Source organism: Cygnus atratus, chromosome 15 (assembly GCF_013377495.2).
Source record: "Cygnus atratus isolate AKBS03 ecotype Queensland, Australia chromosome 15, CAtr_DNAZoo_HiC_assembly, whole genome shotgun sequence".
Classification (NCBI taxonomy): Eukaryota; Metazoa; Chordata; class Aves; order Anseriformes; family Anatidae; genus Cygnus; species Cygnus atratus.
The window spans coordinates 17163307-17176767 of record NC_066376.1 but is presented as its reverse complement, the minus strand read 5'-3'; the positions used below and the strand labels follow the sequence as shown (position 1 = coordinate 17176767).

The window sequence follows — 13461 nt, the reverse complement described above, 5'->3', positions numbered from 1 at the left end:
GATATTACAGACCACTTACCAATATACAGTTTATAGCGCTAGGTGCTTGCATAAAACAATGTCTTTCAAAGCTGGTAGTAAGAAATCAAGCAAAGCAACAACTGAGGAAGGATAGAAGGAGGAAAAGAAATTAAGAAAGCCAGTTACTGTTGACAAAACCCCTTCCTGATGAAGATGAGAGATACTACATTCTATTTTCCTATTGGGGAAACAATTACATTACAAACAATTGCAACACATTAAAGCTGATAATCAGTTAAACATAGCAGAAAATTATTTTGTCCAGATTTCATCTTTATTGCTAGTATGAGTAGACTGTCACGCTAGTCAGTCACCTGACGGTACTGTTGTGACTATACCAGCCCTACGAGCTGGTGGTTTATATGTTGGTGTCTGAAGCTGAGATGTCCCAGGAAGCCCACAGCCTTCAAAGTGATCAATGTCTTAGCAATGCAAATTGACGCCCAGTTTTGTGTGCTCAACCTGGACTTTCCATCATTATAGGAACAGCTTTGTGAGGAGCCTGGGAATACGGGGAAAGATGAAATACCTGCAATTCTTCATCTTCAAATCAGAAAATTTACCCAATTCTTCCCAGAGAAGAACAGTCTTAAAGCAGCAATGCAGACTACAACTGTTAGCCAAAGACAGTTCCCAGCTTTAAATTCACAGAATTCCTTAAGATGCTTTTCATTGGAATCAGTATCTCTTTCCAACTCAAAACTAGCGATCAACATGCACAGACTACAAGAGCAGCAATAGCTTTTTATTTTTGTTCACAGAGCAGAGAAAGGCTCACAAGGAACAGAAGGACAGCTACTGAATTCGGTACTGACAAAGCTACAGACCATAGATATTTAAAATGCATTTATCATTGCATTCCTTACCTTTTCCTCCAGGAAGATTAACTTGACAGGGAAAAATAATCCAAGGTAATGTTGTTTGGCTCAGCAGATGCCTTTATGACTTAGAGAAGAATTGCTGTAAAGTTCATACATAAAGTTGGATTTTATTTTTTTTATTCTCCAATCATTTTATCTTCCAGTGGACAGTAGTTACTTTTAAAAATTGCAATTTTCTTACTGACATTGAAGCAGACTCAAAATCTTAATTCCCCATCCACAGCTTTTGACAAGCATCTCCCTGCAAGCTCATTTTGTCTCAGGTGCCAAGGCTGAGAACTATTCTTTTAACAGGGGCTAATCTATTTGGAGTCAGGACTCAAATTGTTTCGCTACCCAAGGAAAACACATTTTTTCTCCATCACTAATACTCACAGCCATGCACTGACTGACTTGGCTGCTCCCTGGCAACACAAGCAGTGACTGCCACCCAGAGCACAGTAAGCATTGAGAAAGCTTTCAAGAGAGAAGAAAATTGGTACACTGCTAGCTGTGAAAGACAAGTGGTGGGAAAAGAACATCCAGGAAGAGTAATTTGGGACAAGTTGTAGAATAACGGGGGGAAAAACATGTACTGGCAAAAGAGGGTCAGGGGAAGACGTTCAGAGAGGGAGTTAAAGAAATCAGCATAATTTTATCATATACACGAGGAAAGTGGAGAATGCAGTAGTCACCATCCAAATTCTTTCTTGCAGAAGGCATTTCCTTCCTGCCTGACAAATTCACCAATGGCAGCTCAAGCACATTGTGACCTTTGCTTTTCAGCTCATCTCAGTAATGAAGTGAAAGAATTGCAATGAACAGCATTCGCTGCAGAGTAAATATACTGTTTTTTCAGTCTTAGGCACTGACAATTAGATATTCCAGGCCTGCAATTCAGGCTGCAGTATACAGTTATGCTAAGCATTCACTGCAAAACCTTACGTGCTTTATTACGTCCCCCATTCCCTCACTTGCTTGCTTCTGTCCAGCAAACAGCAGATCATGGTCTTCTCTCAGGACTCATTGTGCTGAGATGTTTTACAGTTCTTCCCCAAGCCACCACAGAAAACCTCATCTGTACTTTAAAACACTTGTGGAAAGCGTGTTCAAGGGGAATGGGAATTTGAATGATTTCTGCCTGCTTCCTCACAACAAAACAATCATAATGCAAACTGTGTCAAGTACACAGCTCCAGCTAATAGCTAATTTTAAAGCACTCCCATAGGTGTGTTGAACGTGAAGAACTGGGTAATGTAGTCAGTTAGTAGTACAAAGTTCATTTTGTAAAGAAAATGAATGGATATCCTTCCCTTGGGAGCAGAAGCAGAACGAAATGACACTGTCAGATCAGTGAGAATCACTCACAAACAACCTTTCCTGATGGTGGTTATCAGCCACCCAACCCTTACTTACAGAAGTCTGTCGTTCTGACCAGGGAGCATTGGTTCTGGGTGCAACAGGCTTTAGTGCCGTAGCTGTGGGTGCACTTTTCTTTTTTTGTATGGGAAGGCCATATTCTACTACTGTTAAAGGCCTTTGGCACCAAGTCTGTGAACAGTGCTGAATGGGAATAACCTCTGAACAGGCTTATAAGAGAACAAGCTTTTTTAAAGCCAGCTCCACTGTCAGGAATGACAGGACAGGACAAGAAAAGTTAATCACTTCCCTAGTTGCTACTCTGCTCATCGGACCCTTTGATCTTTATGATTTATGTGATATAGCTCATCAGTGGTCCAAATGCTACTGAAATGTGTGTGTCATTTCTTTCCTCAGGAAGAGAGTCTGGGATTTATACTAGGTACAATGTCTGACTCTCTGGGCATGTCTAATTGTTCTCAATATTTCTAATATAACATATGATTACCGATCAAATTCATAATAAACTTCTCAAGTTGTTACATCTGGCAAATCCAGGAGAAAGCCGTCTCTTCCACAAGTGTTCTGCATTCTTCTCTTGTTTAGAAATGTCAGGGTGTAAACAGAAAACAAAGTAGAAGCTTGTTTCCATTTTTGCTTCGCTGAGTGCACTAAACAAGTGGCCTCTTACATACTGGACATAGGGGAAAAACAATGCAAGTAATTAAAATGCCGATTTTATTATTTTCAGACTTCTCACATACAGAACATTCCTCAACATTAGCAAACCTAGCAGCCATTTATTTAAAAAATGAAATCCTAAGAATCTGGAAAAGCCTTAAGGAATTTTTTCCACCTCTCTAGTACTAAAAATGCCCAATGTTTCTACACAATATTACTCAAAATAATCTTTCCCCAAAAAAGCCTTCTACTTGCCAAGTTTCTTTTTTTTTTTTTCTTCTTCCTCATCCTTAAAACACAAAAACTTTTTTTGAAAGAAATATGAAAGGAATCAAAGTGGTTGCGTCGAGCCAAAAGCCCTCCTTTCTCCAACCTCACTGTACTCATCTGGAAAGTGTCTGACAAAGAAAGCTATTGATAGCTTACAAAAACCTTTTATCTATCCTTATGAGCTTAAGAAAAGTGGATAGCATTAGTATTTCATGAACTCATTCATTGTACGTTTGCTTTATATTATTCCCACTTTGAAAAAAGAAGAGTACAGCAGAACATCTACTATGCTCCTAAAAAAAAAAAAAAAAAAAAGACTTTCCTGGTAAAGCTGCATGAAACCCAAGTCCATAAAGCCTTCAGGACAGAGCACCAGCTATGCTGTCTCAACATTACCCTCCCAGTGGCAGCACAAAGACACGCTAGCACAAGGAGCCTACCTGACTCCAGCTGGGACTACTGCTCATTATTTGGTTATGCTGGATCAGCTACACCCATATCCTAAACCTCATCTTACTGCTTTATTCTTTCCTTTACACCACATTTTCCAGCCTTTAAGATACTCAAAGTAACTGGATTGCTGCTGACTATAGAGAAAAGGAGCAGAACTAGGTCCAAACTGGTTCTGCATGCAGTTGCTGGGCTCTCCCTTGAGTCGCACTCCCCAGTTCCCACATTCTTGGCATTATAAATAACACAGGGGACTTCAGTTCTCATTAAAATGCTGCTGCATTCAAATGTATAGAAGGAGTTCACACTAAATACAGAGGAAGATTTTTTATAGCTCCCTTAAATCATGTTGAATGTTCACTATTAAATATGACTGTTGTCTGAACAAAGCTGGTATGCGGATAACTTAAAGAAATCCTACCACTCAAAGTGAATGAAGACCAAATGAAATCATTCTATAGCCTTCCTAAAGAAAACCAACTTACAGAAAGTAGTCAATGTACAATTACTCAGAATTATCAGGAATAAAAGCAAGTTTAATAGGAGCTATGCAATTGCTTGTGATTTTTTTTTTGGGGGGGTGGGGGGTGGGGTGGGGAAGAGACAAAAGCCAAACTTCTGAGTCTGACCTGCTTCTCTTCTTCCCTACAGCAAGGCCTGCATGTGTCCACACACACACACACACACACACACACTCTTTCAAGGAAGTGGCATGGAAATGAACAAGTTCACACCTCCATCTTCATGCAGACTACAGCAGGGAAATCAAAGGTGTGAGATCTCTTCATACACTTCATAGGCACAAGAAATATTTGCTATTAAAACTAAATAGATATACAAACACTGTACCTAGACATTAAACTGGCAGGTTGGGAGTAACATGCAGATACATGCCAGTCCTCCCAGACAGGATTCATCCCACATGACATTAAACCAGATCCTTGGTGTCCCACTTTTTCCTATGTGGAGTCAAAACTGAAGTTTATGTAGTTGAAAAACTCTTTATGGCATGGCAGCATTTGGAATGGACTCCTCGTCCATTAGACCACTGTTTAATCAGTCTTTTGACCCAGAAGGTTACAGTTCTTGTCTTAAAGATAATATACTTGAAGCAGCTTTTCGCTGTTGGTATCAATTGGAAGGAGGCACAAGTTCAGAGATGGACCAAAGACTTTGGCTGCTGAAATTCAACATTTACATTCAACCTCCTTATTATAACACTGGCATAGCTACTAACACAGACCATTGTCCCTAGCTCAACTGACTTCTGAAATATCTTCCAAGCTGCAAAACCAGATAGACATAGTTTTCAATAATGCTTCAGTCATTACATCCAACAGGAATAATTTCCTTTGGGTAGCAATGTTAACATCAGTTCCTCCCACCCTTTATAACCCAATTGCAGTGGTAATCCCAAAAAACAATTCTTCCCCAACAGAATATAACTAGTTCCATTCTCTCAGATGACCACTTTTCGTTGCAGGTTTTTGTGTTTTTTTTCCTAAGTAACTTTTTTTCTAGTACATTGCACTCTACACACATAGCTAGTTAACAAAACTAAATGCAGTCAGACAGCCTATAAATCCTGCCTCCATACTTGAAGTCAAATCATAATCTCTTCAACTGGCAATACAAAGTATACATTTCTCTCCTGGCGCATAGAATTAAAAAGCATGTAGGACAGTGAGAAGAAAATTAGGAGCTGCACTGCCTTCCATCTACATTTATGTAAATTCCATGATTACATTAACTAATCAAAACAGCTCTATGTAAAATTGAACATTCATCATTGAATAAATGCAAATATTTATACAACAGAGTTTAAGTGGAAAGCACTTTGGATAGTTCTCTGCAAGGAAAAGATTAATTCTCAAATAGCCGATCACTCTAAAGTGGAAGCTGTTTATTAGAATTCAAGCATTCAGCAGACCTTTGATCCCTTAAGGAATCCAATTCCCCTCACAGTGAAAACTTAACCTTAAACCAGTATGGAGTGTCTAATTAGTATCCTGTCTATAATAAACTCCCCATTTTCTGTTTACAGTTCTCTTAGTATTTACCGCTGCAGGAAGCTAAATACTAGTATTCTAATGCCATTTCCCATATAAAACCACCACGGTACTGCTTTCTTGATCTTTCTTCCTGAAATACGTAGGATGTACATGCAAAGTTAAAAAAAGATAACCTGTTTTGTTTTGTTTTAAAAACACATTGCATGAACAACTGCAATGTGTTCATTGGCACATGCATAGTCTCAGAAGTTATTTTAAATCTGTTAAAGAAGTTAAAACAGGTTTGTGAATGATTCAGACTTTGTGGAGAGCTCTTGGGAGTGCTTTCTTGGCTGTCTTGCAATTCAAAACTGGGAAAAGAAGGACGAGGGAAGAATAGTATTATGCGCAAATGGTTTCACGCTTTTAATGCTATCAAAGTGCATATTCAAGGCCTTCATTTCTGCCTTTAAGATTTCACATGTCTTGAAATCTCATGTAGCTCAACCATACCCCACACAGCATTCTTCATCAAAAGGAAAGAGCTTCATGCTGCTAAAGAGTACAAAGTCTTCTGGATAGCATGCGCCACTAAGTTTCTGGGATGATACTTCCAGCTGGAAAGCAAAAGAAAAGCTTTCATTTGTTCACATTTCTACTTCAGATTTATAATGAGTTATAATGAGGGCTAAAATTTGTTTTGAAGGACGTATTTGAGAATGCAGCGCAGATCTGTGGAAGCTGCCATGCTAATGATATTGCGTAGTGCTTGGCAGCCCTCACTGTCTTGCCACATACACTTTCCAGCTGCAATTCCATTTTCACCATTCCACTGAACTCCTTTTGCAGAGCTATCAGACCTTGAGGATAACCCTGGTGCTAACAGCTACCAATAGCTAAACACAAACCCAATTACATTTCCTTTTCCTGAATGGATGACTACTCTTCTCCTCCTAGAGACAGCAGATATTTGAGACTGAGCGAGTTACCATTCTAACAACACGCTATTATTACATAGAAGTTTCTACTTGACTGTCACACACCAGGGAGAAGACTCACTGCCTCTCCAGCGATCTGGTTTACATGCAGAAGAGTGCAGTAGGTTCTCTGCCATATTATTTTGCTTTCCTTCTTTTGATTTCCTTCTACTTGATATATGCTTTACCTTCCTATCTTTGCATTCAATTATTAGAGCCTAACTTGAAATGGACAAAACCTATGCTACTAGATTACTTTTACACAGGGAGATTTGGATCCTTTTCCAGGATAAGTGAACTGGACAAAACTTTAGTGAGAAATTAGAGAAATTCCAAGGGCTGCTTGTCATCTTTTGGCTGGGCAAGAAGAAACAAACCCCAGACATTTAAAAAAAATCCTCTTTCAGTAGAATAAAAACAACATTTAAAAGATTCAGACTGAGCTAGCATACAATGAAGTATTACATCTGCCAGTCCTCACTTGTTCTTTATTACATACTTTTAAAAAAAAGTATTACAGCATCCCACTTCTCTCATGAAGCATCATATGATGTGTGCTTCATTGAGAATTTTCAAGTTATTTCAGCCACTTATTCCAACTCAGACTTTGGGAATAGAGAGCTCTCTGCCAAGAAAACCCATCAGAAAACTGACTCCCAAACTGTTAGGAATTAATGCAGAGAAGCATGAACAGAAGAATAAGCATGAGCTTAACATAAGGTCCATTTAATGCAAAACAATGAATGCCACTGCATTAAAAAAATGTTGGGAGGTGACTGTGCTTAAGGTTCGGCGGAAATTTAAACTGGATGCCAGTATTTTGGTCAAGTACCAGAAAATTCAGAATTGATGTTGTTTCACAGCTACCACGAGAACACTAGAGAACGAACACAATCTGCTCAGTTAGTGGAAAGTGCAGCCATAACACTAACTCTAACAATGCACCTGCTGCATTCAGGTCGATTATGTCCAGACTTTTACAACAAGAAAGGAAAGCTGAGTTCTCTTCTCTCAGTTTTAAGATACTGAATGTCCTGAAGTGACACGACCAGATTGCATGCTGACCATTTGGCCTCTACATACATTTGACACCCCAGGAGAATTCTGACCTCCTTTCTCTTTGCAGCTCACATTTTACTTGAAGCGATTCCGTCTATAAAATGTATGAGAATCTTCCTAGCACAAAAGTGACTGATTTAGAAGATAACAAGCAAGTACTAGCAGGACTAGGCAGTTTATAGTAGAGATCATAGCTTCACAAGTCAAAACGTTACCAGTCTACTGCTAGACCAAGTAAATGGAAAAAATTAAACCAGATTTTGGTGTTTAAGACTTTTTCATTTTTGTCTGCATTCATCTGAAGCAAAACAACCCCAAACATCCATTCTACTTAGGTTTTCTATGTTTGCATTCCTTCACAAAAGCTACATATCTAACTCTAATTATTACTTGTGTTATTTTAATTAAGGATCAAAGAGACTTGCACCTTGCAGCAGTTAATGCAGCTCAAAGAGCTGAAGCCTCTCTCCCCCTTTCCTGGTTCACTTTGTCCAATTTATTTATTTATTTATTTATATTTTTTGCCTTTGTGGGTCCAGAGCTGTTTCCGACTCCACTGACATTAACTTGCAAAGCTGCAGGTACTAATGGCTAAGGTTCCAAAGAAAAAATAAATCAGACTCTCACTTAGAATCTTGAGGTTAGAAGATTCAAGTTTATGCCTGTTACCTTGTGCATGCTATTAGCTTTTTATCAAACATTAATCCCTATTGACATATATATATATATAATTTTAAAAGACAGATACACTGAAATAAGCACTAAATGGGTTAATTTAAGTGTTTTTCTTTTCATACTTTCCACTATCTTGGATCTTGTTCTACACTGAGAAAAGGCTCCTAGAAGGATATTTATTTATTTGAGAAAGAAGCGTTCTTCCTGTTACCTGTTACTAAGGTGTCTTCTTCATTGAAAACTTGATATATATTTTATTAAAAAGGTGGGGCTTAATTCATGAGGTGGAAAGCAGAGAGAAGAAATATTTCATGTACATCAATAAAACTGGAAGTAAAAAAAAAAAAAGGAAAGCCCAACCACGCAGAGCATTACAGAGAGGAAAAATGAATTAACAGTCCTTGCCCTTAAATTCATACTCTACTTGGGGTTGCTCGTCAGCCTGAGGACAATATCCAGCTGTGACTCACGGGTTAGCAGTGAGAACCTGGCAGCTTTCCACAGGGTCAGGGCATTTGATGTCCTCTGCTTCCCCTCCAGCTCTGCCCACAGGACTGCTGCTAGGTCATGCTTGCAGGTAAGATCCAGAGTGCTGCCTAATAACAGGTTTGTGCTTCAGTAGGGAGCTTGGTTACAGACCTGTCAGGTCTGAGCTCCTGCCTCAGCAGCCAGGTCAAGCTAGACAGTTGCTAAACAGGGCACAGTCTGCATTTGCCTGTAGCACTGACCCCTCTCCTGGAGGGGAGTGTTGTCTCTCTGCCAAGGGGTAGTGGATATCCGTGCTCCCTAGGTGTCATCGTCCTGGAGAGGCAGCAGCGAGACTGGATCTAGATATATTTTAAGTGGAATTTCCTTTGCTATTACATACGGCCCTAAAGTGAGATATCCAGTACAACAAAGCATTATTGTAGATGCTCCCTAGGTTGTATTAACAAAACAGTTCTTATACACCAACCATACCACCAATTCATACCCTCACGCTATTTGGGGTCTATTCACATCTTCTGCATCTCAAGCCTCACACATCTCAGTGTATCAAATTACTTTTCCTCTAGGGACAGTTTTCTCCTTCCTGAGTTTACTTTTTTCCTGGGAGTCCATTGCAGGTAAACTCACTGTTATCCATATTCCCTTTAAGAAAAGCTACTTGCAAGGTGACTCTTGCTTGATATGCAACAGTTAGATGAGAAACATAACAAGTGTGCAGGAATTTTCAGGGTGTGCCAAAAACATGAGGAGGCTGTAAGTACATACCAGTAGAAGGTTTCAGGCAAAGGAATCTCCATCAGCATATTACCGCTATGCTTGTATGCAAATCCTAGCAGCACATCACTTAGGCATGGTATCAAGCAAATCAGCTTCCTAGATCTTTTATTTTTCCAGTGGAAGAGCCTCAAGTCAAATTTAGCCTCTGGATAGCATTGCCAATGGTACAACTATGTGTATGCATTAGATAAACAAATAAAGCTTCTCCCATAGTCTGTACTGACAGGCTATGATGACAGACCTACTTCTTTTATTGACAAATCCTATAATCTAATGCTTCCACAATCCAAACGTCACCCTTTGGATCCTCCTGAATGCTACTTCCTGTAGTTGTGTTGTTGGCAGAGCAACTGCAGTGACAACTGGTATTAATGGAAAACTCACACAAGCCTCGAACTGGGATATTCACAGACATCTAAAGGGGAAATCTCTCTTGTAACTATGGCCGTAGAAATACGGCACAAAAAATAAAATTACTGAGTTTTTTTTTTTAACGTTGCCATTTTGAGGATTTCAACCTGTAGGTAGTGGACTTTTCTTCTAGACTGAGAAGCTTGTCACATTTAATAACAGGTTTGCTTGCAGGAAAAGATATAAAATCCTATCCAGATAGTTTTCTATAACTGTGGATACATTCTCCACAATCATCTCTGGTTATGGAAGGGTTGGGTCTCAGAAATAAACCACAACACTAAGTTCCAGATATCCAACACTAGGTTCCAGATATCCCTCCCACAGCCCCAAAATACAGATTTGCATTCCTGCAGACTATGTTTAATTGTGAAAAATATACATTCAGTCTAATGAGAGGAAAAAAATGAAACTGGGTGCCTCGGCTGATATGAAAAACACCATTAAATGCACAACTGCAGGCAATGAACAATGTGTTGTTTGCTTACTCCCCACAACATATTTTATCCACTTAGACATGCCTTGAAATTAGAGGACAAGCAAAAAAAAGCTTAATAAGAATGGATAAGGGAAGAGAGGGAAGATGCAAACAACCCTCCCTAACCATCCTCTTTACCACTCATCAGACTACTCCTGTTTAATATTGCCTTGAGGTATCATCAATAGACATTGCATGAAAACATACCATATGGTGTTAGAAACACTCGTACATAAGTACATAGAGTTTTCATGGAAGAACAGGATTATTTCCTGTGCTAGTTCACTCAATGATTTGATCATCTATTACCTTACTCTTTCAGACCTTCCAAGAAGTCTTTTCCTGACAACTCTCCTTTATGAAGTTTAAAATGGGTGAAGTTCATCTGCCTACAATGTTTTAGAAGATCAAAGGTATCACACCACCTGTGGAAACGTGGAAAAATCTTTGGAAATCAAAAATAAACAGCTACTTCCTTTCTCCCCCTCCCTTACCACTCCTGGGGTTTACAGAACATAGCAGAAATTGGACTGTATGAAATACATGAAGTGGCAGTCAGAGGAATTGTATTCTGCCTTGTCCTTGTCAGAGAACACATTTACTAGGTGCTATTCCTTTCTCCTGTTCAAAACATGGTTATATTAGCTGTTAAACCAACCTCAGCAGCTTGGAGGGAAACTATCCACAAATTAGCTTCTTGAACTTTTTCTGGGTTTCAAGTTCTCTGCTCCACTACAATAAATACAGCTATTTTGGGAAAGAGACAATATGGTTTATTTTTGGCACAGTTGTGTGAGGCTATCATTAATGCTAGACATTCAAAAAAGCAAACAAGTCTAGCAAAACAGAATATTACATTCTTGATTACAAAGTAGGAAAAAAGTTATCAAAAGCAAAACAAAGACAGAACACACTTGAAACAGCTCAGTTCTCCCAGCTGTCTGAAGACTTTTCTGAGTCACATCTCAGGAGAAGATAGAGGAGATTTAACAGAGTTGTACAGAATCCTGAGTTTTGACCTTCAGAAATAACCTCATATTATCATAGAACTAGAGTTGTTCCCTGAAGTTGCTCAGACCTGAAACTACCACTCTCTTCACTTCATGCCATTTCTTCCCTGTTGTGTTCCCAGCTTCCCTGCTGGGGTGATTTTCTGGCTTTACAGTTAGTCTCTTCACTTTCTTTTAGTTTAAACAATCTTAAGGGGGGATAAAATTCTTCAAGGCTCACGTAGCATCTTATAAGTCACACTGCTTAAGCAACACCAGTATACCTACTCCATAACACATTTTAATTGTTATATCTTCAGAGAGGTCACTGTGCAATACTAATCATACAGATGATAGACCTGGTTGCAAAATTGCATTCACTCCCCAGCATTTATGGGAAGGAACCTTCAATTAAGGCGTGTTTCCCTTTCCCTCATCCTAAAACCCCAGAATGGCTGAGATTGGAAGGGACCTCTGGGTGGACCAGGTGACCTCCACCTGCTCAAGCAGGGACACCGTTCCTCCTCTCCCCACAGAGGAGCAACCTAGCATCACACCTAACTACTATCTCCACCTTCACAGGCCTTCAGGACTCCGCTAGACACAGCTACAGCTGATCTGATCTAATGATAACAACAGCCCTGCTTCACAGAAGTGGTTGGACCAAATGATCTGGAGAGCGACCTTCCACCCACATCTCTGATTTCAATAAATCGATGTGCTCCATTCAATTGAGTGATTTTCTTTGTCAAAGAACTATCCCGCTAACAGCAAATCAAAAGATCACTTCAGCCATCCTGCCTTATTCCATTTGTCTTCATGCACACATTGCATCTCTACATCTACTTCAAGACCATTAGACAACTCCCTACAAACTTCAGGTGCTGCCTTTGTAGACCATATACAGCTACGCATTTTTAATGCTGTGATAGTTTGGTTCTGTAACAACTCTAGATGAGCCTCATCTTCCTTTCATTAAACATTTATGGCTTTTGGGGAATATTTTGTACACCCATCTTTTTTTCCATTCAGCTAAAAGCCCTTGCTCCTATTTGCATAACAAGGGACTGTTTTAGTGAACAAAGATAACAGCAGCTAGGTAAAGAACAATAGGAACAAATTAAAGCAGATAAAGCCATATAGAATTAAACAAAGCAACATACACAGCCATAACATTTCAGTGTATTATTCCTTACAAAAATATTCTTCACATTACACCCTGTATTAAATGAATAAGAGTTAAGCCATTATGTTCCATTCACCTACAGACTCACCATCAGCTTAGATGCTGGGAACAGTTTTGCTGTGCTTATTAAGCACCTGCAAAAGAGCTTGTATTTGGAAGTACCAGAAATAAATTTTGATTTGTCATCAAAAGCTATACAACCAGTTACTTTTCCTTATTCATAGGCTGAGTCTGTTCTTGACAAAGTCACTTCCCTTCCATCTAAGCCCTGCCATAGTTTCACCCGGCAGTTTCTTGGTTCCAGCAGAGTGCAGCCATTGTTGAAGCTCTGAGCATTTAGGCACTTGTACTAATCCTGTGGAAGGTTATCACTCGTGTCTTGGACCTGGTATGGATTTGTGTTCAAGGGAGCCAAGACAGTAGTAAGGTAAGCATTCCTTGAGGAGGCCTCTGTTCATGGAAAACAAAATCTGACAAAGGTTTCGTAGCATTTTTATTTAATAATCAACCTTTTTTTCCTGTATAGAAACAAAGATGGTAGGAGAACACATCACTGGTATGTAGTTCTATCACTCAGCAGAAGAGTACATCTAAAGCTATTTATTAGTTCACTAATAAAGGAGAACATCAACCAGAAATCTTTGCAATATTTCTATACACTTAGTGAAGTATCTGCATGAACGGACTCAATACAGTAGTTTTATACAGAATGAACCTGGCAAGGAGGCAGGAAGAATAAGAAATAATTGAACATGCTGATCTCATAGCCATTTAAAAATATGTTAGAA

The 13461-nt window shown here is 39.2% G+C and overlaps 3 long non-coding RNA genes across 9 annotated transcripts in view; 1 reads left to right on the top strand and 2 right to left on the bottom strand.

Moving 5' to 3' along the window:
* Nucleotides 1-1267, bottom strand: part of LOC118249213 (uncharacterized) — a 37750-nt gene extending 36483 nt beyond the window's left edge. For 5 of the 7 annotated variants that reach the window (XR_004778978.2, XR_004778980.2, XR_004778979.2 and 2 more), the window contains exon 1: nt 888-1267. This is a non-coding gene — a long non-coding RNA (uncharacterized LOC118249213). The remainder of the gene's footprint in view (nt 1-887) is intronic. The other 2 variants (XR_004778981.2, XR_004778984.2) reach the window with 2 other exon arrangements.
* Nucleotides 1268-5437: 4170 nt separating this feature from the next.
* The window catches only part of LOC118249214 (uncharacterized), a 42744-nt gene continuing 34720 nt past the window's right edge, over nt 5438-13461 (bottom strand). The window contains exon 4 of the long non-coding RNA XR_004778985.2: nt 5438-6249. This is a non-coding gene — a long non-coding RNA (uncharacterized LOC118249214). The remainder of the gene's footprint in view (nt 6250-13461) is intronic.
* LOC118249215 (uncharacterized) lies at nt 6492-12218 on the top strand. Its single transcript, XR_004778988.2, has 3 exons — nt 6492-6730; nt 10821-10911; nt 12070-12218. It is a non-coding gene; the product is annotated as an uncharacterized LOC118249215 (long non-coding RNA).